The sequence below is a fragment of the Salvelinus alpinus genome, chromosome 3 (genome assembly GCF_045679555.1).
Source record: "Salvelinus alpinus chromosome 3, SLU_Salpinus.1, whole genome shotgun sequence".
NCBI lineage: Eukaryota > Metazoa > Chordata > Actinopteri > Salmoniformes > Salmonidae > Salvelinus > Salvelinus alpinus.
Genome location: NC_092088.1, coordinates 46938327 through 46946880, shown reverse-complemented (window position 1 = coordinate 46946880; position 8554 = coordinate 46938327).

Here is an 8554-nt window from a genome sequence, read left to right as displayed (position 1 = left end):
CAGCCGGGCCCCCGCTACGAGGGTCCCCAGTCCGGGGTCGGCAGCGGGGGTCCCCGCTCTAGAGGCGCCACCTAAGTGGGCCAAGCCAGAGGTGGAGCGGGGTCTACGTTCCGCACCAGAGCCGCCACTGCGGTGAAATGCCCACCCAGACCCTCCCCTATAGGTTCAGGTTTTGCGGCCGGAGTCCGCACCTTTGGGGGGGGGGGGGGGGGGGGTACTGTCACGCCCTGACCGTAGAGAGCTTTTTATGTCTCTATTTTGGTTTGGTCAGGGTGTGATTTGGGTGGGCATTCTATGTTCATTTTCTATGTTTTGTATTTCTTTGTTTGGCCGGGTGTGGTTCTCAGAGGCAGCTGTCTATCGTTGTCTCTGATTGAGAACCATACTTAGGTAGCTTTTTCCCACATGGTTTTTGTGGGTAGTTATTTTCTGTTTTCTGTTTCTGCACCTGACAGGACTGTTTCGTTCCTTCTCTTTGTTATTTTTGTATTTAGTGTTCAGTTGAAATAAAAGCATGAACACTTATCACGCTGCGCTTTGGTCCACCTCTTCTTCAACAGACAACCGTTACAGTGATGATACGTTAATAGCAGTCCTTATCAGTAGAATATTACTGCTGTTATCAGGTCTTTAGTAACCTGTATTAATGGTTATGTCTAATGTATATCAGTGGAGGTTGCTGAAGGGAGGATTGCTCAAAATATTGTCTGGAATGGATTAAATGGAATGGTATCAAACGTGTTTGCTACCATTCCATTCACTCCATTCCAGCCATTATTATGAGCCGTCCTCCCTTACGCAGCCTCTACTGATGTATATTAGGACATAACCAGTTTATTAGGTATACCCAGCTAGTACCAGGTTGAACCCCCCCCCCCCCCCCCCCCCCTTTGCCTCCAGAGCAGCTTGAGTTCTTCGGGGCAATCTACAAGGTAAACTTTCCACAGGGATGTTGGTCCATGCTGATGTGATGGCATCACGCAGTTGCTGCAGATTGGACGGTGGTACATTCATGCTGCGAACAGCCCGTTCCATCTCATCCCAAAGATGCTCTATAGGGTTGAGGTCTGGGGACTGCGCAGGCCCCTCAAGTTAACTGAACTCACTTTCATGTTCCGGGCAATGTTTTTCAACTCTTCAATTGTCCAGTGTTGGTGATGGCGTGCCCACTGGAGCTTCTCGATGAGTTGTGCGTTCCGAGATGCAGCTCTGCACACCACTGTTGTACTGCACCGTAATTTGTCTTTTTGTGGCACGCCGGTTAGCCTGCACCATTCTTGCCATTCTCCTTCGACCTCTCTCATCAATGAGCTGTTTTCGACCACAGGACTGCCGCTGACTGGATGTTCTTTGTTCGTCGTACTATTCTCGGAAAACCCTAGACACTTTCGTGTGTAAAATACCACGCTCAAAGTCGCTTAGGTCACTGGTTTTACCCATTCTAACATTAAATCGAACAGTAACTGAATGCCTCGATACCTGTCTGACAGATTTATATAACAAGCCACGGCCACGTGACTCATTGTCTATAGGAGCGATGTATTTTCGTGAACGGGGTGGTGTTACCTAATAAAGTGTATGTCTCAGATAATGCATTCTAGGCTACTGTTGATGCTGGCAATAAAGTCTCTTAGATGAAGTCTGAAGTGGTGGTAGCATCTAGGAAACTGTTTCCCCCCTTTGTATTATTGAGGTTAAACTAGCCTCTGGTGACACTGATGTCAGGTATTTAGAATGTCACACTGTAATTCACTACAGTGAAGTCACTACAAAGAATTTAAATATGTTGTGTCTCACTGTCTACCTTGCTGTAAAGCTATCAAAAACAACGTCACTGGAGCGGATAATTCACAAAATGCTAAATATTTTTCACCTACGGAAGGTTCAACCTGCAGTTGAGAGCTTGAGAAATGTAACCATGTTCTGAGGCGACACAGTTTTTGTTTATGATCAAGGGAGTAAAACAAGCTTATCTTTTGGAATATGATCGGGTATGACAGTTGAACTAAGCTCACGAGGTATTTAAGAATCAATGGGTATATATAATTAATTTCAACGTTTTAAAAAACGTATGTACTAATGGAGATTGCCCCTTTAAATAAAACTGCAAGGTGTGTTTAATGAAAAAAACATTTCACCTTTATTCAACCAGGTAGGCCAGTTGAGAACAAGTTCTCATTTACAGCTGCGACCTGGCCAAGATAAAGCAAAGCAGTGCGACACAAACAACAACAGAGAGTTACACATGGAATAAACAAGTGTACAGTCAATAACACAATTGAAAAAAGTCTATATACAGTGTGTGCAAATGGCGTGAGAAGGTAAGGCAATGAATAGGCCATAGTAGCGAAGTAATTACAATTTAACAAATTAACACTGGAGTGATAGATGTGCAGATGATGATGTGCAAGTAGAAGTACTGGTGTGCAAAAGAGCAAAAAGTAAATAAAAACAATATGGGGATGAGGTAGGTAGATTGGATGGGCTATTTACAGATGGACTATGTACAGCTGCAGCGATCTGTTAGCTGCTTTTGCAATTCGTTCCAGTCATTGGCAGTAGAGAACTGGAAGGAAAGGCACCCAAAGGAGGTGTTGGCTTTGGGGATGACCAGCGAGATATACCTGCTGGAGCGTGTGCTACGGGTGTGTGTTGTTATCGTGAACAGTGAGCTGAGATAAGGTGGAGCTTTACCTAGCAAAGACATAGATGACCTGGAGCCAGTGGGTCTGGCGACGAATATGTAGCGAGGGCCAGCCAACGAGATCATACAGGTCGCTGTGGTGGGTAGTTTATGGGGCTTTGGTGACAAAAATGATGGCACTGTGATAGACTGCATATAGTTTGCTGAGTAGAGTGTTGGAGGCTATTTTGTACATGACATCGCCGAAGTCGAGGATCAGTAGGATAGTCAGTTTTACGAGGGTATGTTTGGCGGCGTGAGTGAAGCAGGCTTTGTTGCGAAATAGGAAGCCGATTCTAGATTTAATTTTGGATTAGAGATGTTTAATATGAGTCTGGAAGGAGAGTTTACAGTCTAGCCAGACACCTAGGTATTTGTAGTTGTCCACATATTCTAAGTCAGAACCGTCCAGAGTAGTGATGCTAGTCGGGCGGGCAGGTGCGGGCAGCGATCGGTTGAAAAGCATGCATTTAGTTTTACTAGCGTTTAAGAGCAGTTGGAAGCCACGGAAGGAGTGTTGTATGGTGTTGAAGCTCGTTTGGAGGTTTGTTAACACAGTGTTTAAAGAAGGGCCAGATGTATACAGAATGGTGTGTGTGTGTGTATGTGTGTTCTCATTCATGTTTCTGTCTCTGTCCTCTGCTGCCTGAGGAGGTCCAGCTGTATGAGTTGCTCCAGGAAGCCAGAGTTTGGTCCGATGGATCTGTTCAGATAGAGAAAGGCTCTTGTAGACCATCAGATACCCCAGGGCCAGAACATTGGATGTCCATGGCACAGTGAACAAACACCTTGCCTTGTGTGTGTGTGTGTGTGTGTGTGTGTGTGTGTGTGTGTGTGTGTGTGTGTGTGTGTGTGTGTGTGTGTGTGTGTGTGTGTGTGTGTGTGTGTGTGTGTGTGTGTGTGTGTGTGTGTGTGTGTGTGTGTGTGTGTGTGTGTGTGTGTGTGTGTGTGAGATGGATAGATGGATAAGAGAAGATAGGGATGAGGTGAGAGAAGCGAGGGATGAGAGGAGAAAGGGATGGCTTGTGGTCCGTCAGTGGACTAACAGGAACTCCAGCAGCTCAGAGACAGATGGAGGTTCATAGCACCGCTTCTTTAGAGACATACTGACACCGTCTGGAGAGGAGGTGTGTGTTAGTTACAGAGACAGATAAACCTAAGCGGAGCAGAAAACAGTCTGGTCAACAACAATCAAACAAAACCTATTTCCCATCTGATCCAAGTCAACTTACCTTTAACAGGCAGCACAGTCCCTCCTCTTACCGGGTCTGCTCCTCTTCATTCACACACACGCACATGCACACGCACGCACGCACGCATTCACACACACACACGCACACACACACCCCTGCAGTTAGCTTCCATTTTTAGCATTCTGCAATTCTATACCTCCTCACCAGTGATGAAAGCATCCTCCAGAATTTACTAGACAGATGACACTATTCATAATGTAAAGGATTTATAGTTCCTAATATAATATAATAGATACCAATCTGAGAGAAAAAAGTACCTTTTAAATTGTGTAATCTCATTATTAATGTTTCAACTGATAGATTCCCAGGAGACAACGCTCAGCTGCACAAGTCACAGCTCAACATGACAGTGAGCATTGATTGTCATGTGCCTTTCTTTTACTGAGGAGTGGCTTCCGTCTGGCCACTCTACCACAAAGGCCTGATTGGTGGAGTACTGCAGAGATGGTTGTCCTTCTGGAAGGTTCTCCCACCTCCACAGATGAACTCTGGAGCTCTGTCAGAGTGACCATCGGGTTCTTCGTCACCTCCCTAACCGAGGCCCTTCTCCCCCGATTGCTCAGTTTGGCTGGGCGGCCATCTCTAGGAAGAGTCTTCGTGGTTCCAAACATCTTTCATTTAAGAATGATGGAGGCAACTATGTTCTAGAGGACCTTCAATGCTGCAGAAATGTTTTGGTACCCTTCCCCAGATCTGTGCCTCAACACAATCCTGTCTCGGAGTTCTACGGACAATTCCTTTGACCTCGTGACTTGGTTTTTGCTCTGAACTGCACTGTCAACTGTGTGACATTATATAGACAGGTGTGTGCCTTTCCAAATCATTTCCAATCAATTGAATTTACCAAAGGAGACTCCAATCAAGTTGTAGAAAGATCTCAAGGATGATCAAAGGAAACAGGATGCACCTGAGCTCAATTTCGAGTCTCATACCAAAGGGTCTGAATACTTATGTAAATACATTTTTTTATTTTTTTATTTATGTATAAATTTGCTAAAATTTATAAAAGCCTGTTTTCGATTTGTCATTATGGGGTATTGTATGTAGATAGATTTTTTAAATGTAATATATTTTAGAAAAAGGCTGTAACGTAACAAAATGTGGAAAAAGTCAAGGGGTCTGAATACATTCCGAAGGCACTGTATCCATCAGAGAGAGAGGGTTACAATACAGGGTTGATAAATGAGAGATGGAAATGGAGAGAGAAGGGGAAAGAGAGAGAGAAAGAGCAGAGAAAGAAAGAGAGTCATGTAACAGGCATTATGTCACAGCTGAGGTCACCAGATGACAGGAGGGAGGAATGGAGGGGTGTGTGTGTGTACTGTGTATGCGTGTTTATCATGTGTGTGTGTCAAAATGTATTGGTTGCGTACACAGTTTTGCAGATGTTATTGCAGGTGCAGCGAAATACTTATGTTTCTAGCTCCAACAATGCACCTTATACGACCCACCACTGCGACCTGTATGCCCTAGTCGGCTGGCCCTCGCTACATGTTCGTCGTCAGACCCACTGGCTCCAGGTCATCTACAAGGCTATGCTAGGTAAAGTGCCGCCTTATCTCAGTTCACTGGTCACGATGGCTACACCCACCCGCAGCACGCGCTCCAGCAGATGTATCTCACTGATCATCCCTAAAGCCAAAACCTCATTTGGACGCCTTTCCTTCCAGTTCTCTGCTGCCTGCGACTGGAACGAATTGCAAAAATCTCTGAAGTTGGAGACTTTTATCTCCCTCAACAACTTTAAAAATCTGCTATCCGAGCAGCTAACCGATCGCTGCAGCTGTACATAGTCCATCTGTAAACTACCCACCCAATTTACCTACCTCACCCCCCATACTGCTTTTATTTATTTACTTTTCTGCTCTTTTGCACACCAGTATCTCTTCTTGCACATGATCATCTGATGATTTATCACTCCAGTGTTAATCTGCTAAATTGTAATTATTCGATTTATTGCCTACCTCATGCCTTTTGCACACATTGTATATAGATTCTCTTTTTTTCTACCATGTTATTGACTTGTTTATTGTTTACTCCATGTGTAACTATGTGTTGTCTGTTCACACTGCTATGCTTTATCTTGGCCAGGTCGCAGTTGCAAATGAGAACTTGTTCTCAACTAGCCTACCTGGTTAAATAAAGGTGAAATAAAAATAAAATAAAATAAAAAATGCAGCAATACAATAATAATACACACATAACCCTCCCCCCCCAAAAAAAAATAAGAAATTAAGACATATCAGAACGAGCGTGTGTGTCAGACCTGGGAAGACAATTGTTGTATTTGTAGTTTATTTGAAAATACCAACTTTAAAAATACTCAAGGCAGTTGAATATAGGCAATTATTAGTTAAATACACAAAAAGTAATTATTTCCTTTGGCATTCAAATACATGTTTCAGAAAAACAAATCATTTCCTTTGGCATTCAAATACATGTTTCAGAAAAACAAATCATATTTGAAAGTATTTTGAATATCTCTCAGAAAAACAAATAATATTTGAAGGTATTTGAACATATGCAAGTTATTTGAAAACAAAAATATATATATTTGATGGCTGCCAAATATTTGATGAAGAAACATAAACTACAACAGTTTGTTTAATTAGTCTAAATCAGTGGTCACCAACCTTTTCTGAGTCAAGATCACTTCCTCAGTAAAAAATCAAGCCGAGATCTACCACTCAGTTTTTTTTAAGCATGACTTACATTTTTTTTTACATTAACCTAATAAAAACTGTTCTGTAGGAAAGAGGCTGGGCAGTAGGCCTGCTACATTATCACAGCATATTGGCTATATGTCTGGCCTGACAATAATGTTATTCTCAGACCATATTACAGGCTATTTCAAAACTCAATCTTTGATAACAAAATAGATCGGTGGGTGTAGAGCTTGAGAGTTACTGCTGAGCATTAATTTAAATAATTCGCTTTTTTATTTTACTGGACTGATGGTACAAGCATCTTGTGGTAATGGTGCTGGGACAACTGGGAACTCTGAAGAAAAAAAACCGATGTCAAATCATAACGTCATAGATCTTCAGGTCGGAAAGTTGAAGCTCTAGAAAGATGCCCGAGTTCCTGATTTGGAATTCCGAGTTGGATGACCGTTCAAAAAAAATCCCAGTTGGAGCTCGTTTTTTTCAAGTTCCCAGTTGTCTTGAATACACTGAATTCGGAAGCCAGAGATTTCCGAGTTCCCAGTTCCGAGTTGTTTTGAATGCTGCATCTGTTTCCCACCTGATGGCGAAACTCTAGTCGCACCGCATCTGCCATGCACAAATTCATGTTGTTCCTATGACCAGAGAAAGTTAAATATTCCTCATATTAAAATAGACATTACGAGCTGCTAATAATAATAAAAACGCAGGGCTGTCGATACACTTGGCTAGGCCACTCAAGCGCATTTTATGTTTTGTAATAGTGTTGACAGTGCTGAATAAAAAGTTAATCATGAACTCATTCGTAAAAACAGCAGCTATTTGCTGTATTCTTTGACAGTCTCTCAGTGGCCATGGTTTTAAAAGTTATTAAATCTTACGTAGGCTAATATCAATATATGCTGTGGCGGAGGTCTTGGAAGCGCTGTAGGTACGGTGATTTGAGCTATCCGATTGGCCAGCGCAGTAGGCACATTCGCACGATCCACAGATGCCCCTGTCCCCTGGGAAAGGCGGAGTTTGTTTTTCAGACAAATTAAATTGTTCAAAATGGGAACACTTTGTTTACCCGGTGCGCAGGGCTTCTAAATCAATTGCACCGCGAATAAAAAACGAAATGTTTAGTGATCGACTAATAATGACTTGAAGATCGATGAGTTGGCGACTGGTGTAAATATCTAGTATGATCATTTAATGTTACTGAGAATGCTAACAGTAACTGCTAAAATAAGTCAGTTAATTGTCTAAGGGAACTAAATATCCCTAAACTGCCTTCTTGAATCAACTACAGACAAGCTAGGTTGAAAATCATGTTCATTTGTATTCTGAGTAAACTATCCCTTTAAAGATAGTGTGTGTTTGATATTTTTTTTTAAATACAAAGAGTTGCACACTACATATTATATATTTCGGGGATATGTTGTGTAGTGTGTGTTTGAAACAAGAACTCTCAGATGGACAAAGAGGTTCAAAATAGTTTTTTCTGAGCATCCAACTTCCCGTTTGCAATGTTTACAAATGGCTTTGAATTTCTCTGAAGTATTTTCTGCTATCATAAAATTAATTACAGCTTTTGACCGTTCCAGTTCTGTTTTAAAGAGTCATACACTCTAAAAAACTAAAACAAGGTATGAATACTGTTGTGTGCATGTTTTGTATAATATCTGTATAATTACAATTTTTTTTTATTCATAAACTTCCCCCTCCCTACACCTCTGAATATAACAGGAAACCTGTTTGATCACCATGCACTGCAAAATCATTCTGTCTATGGATAAAGAGAACATCAACACATTAACATCAACACGCCAGAGGATATGTAGTTGAGCATCACAACTTATTTATACTTATCTGTACAAAATATCATTGGTTTGACTTGATTTTCTACACCTGGGGCCTGTTCAGGAGATTGGAAATGTACAGAATGTTCAGATATAAATGCATTATGTACATCA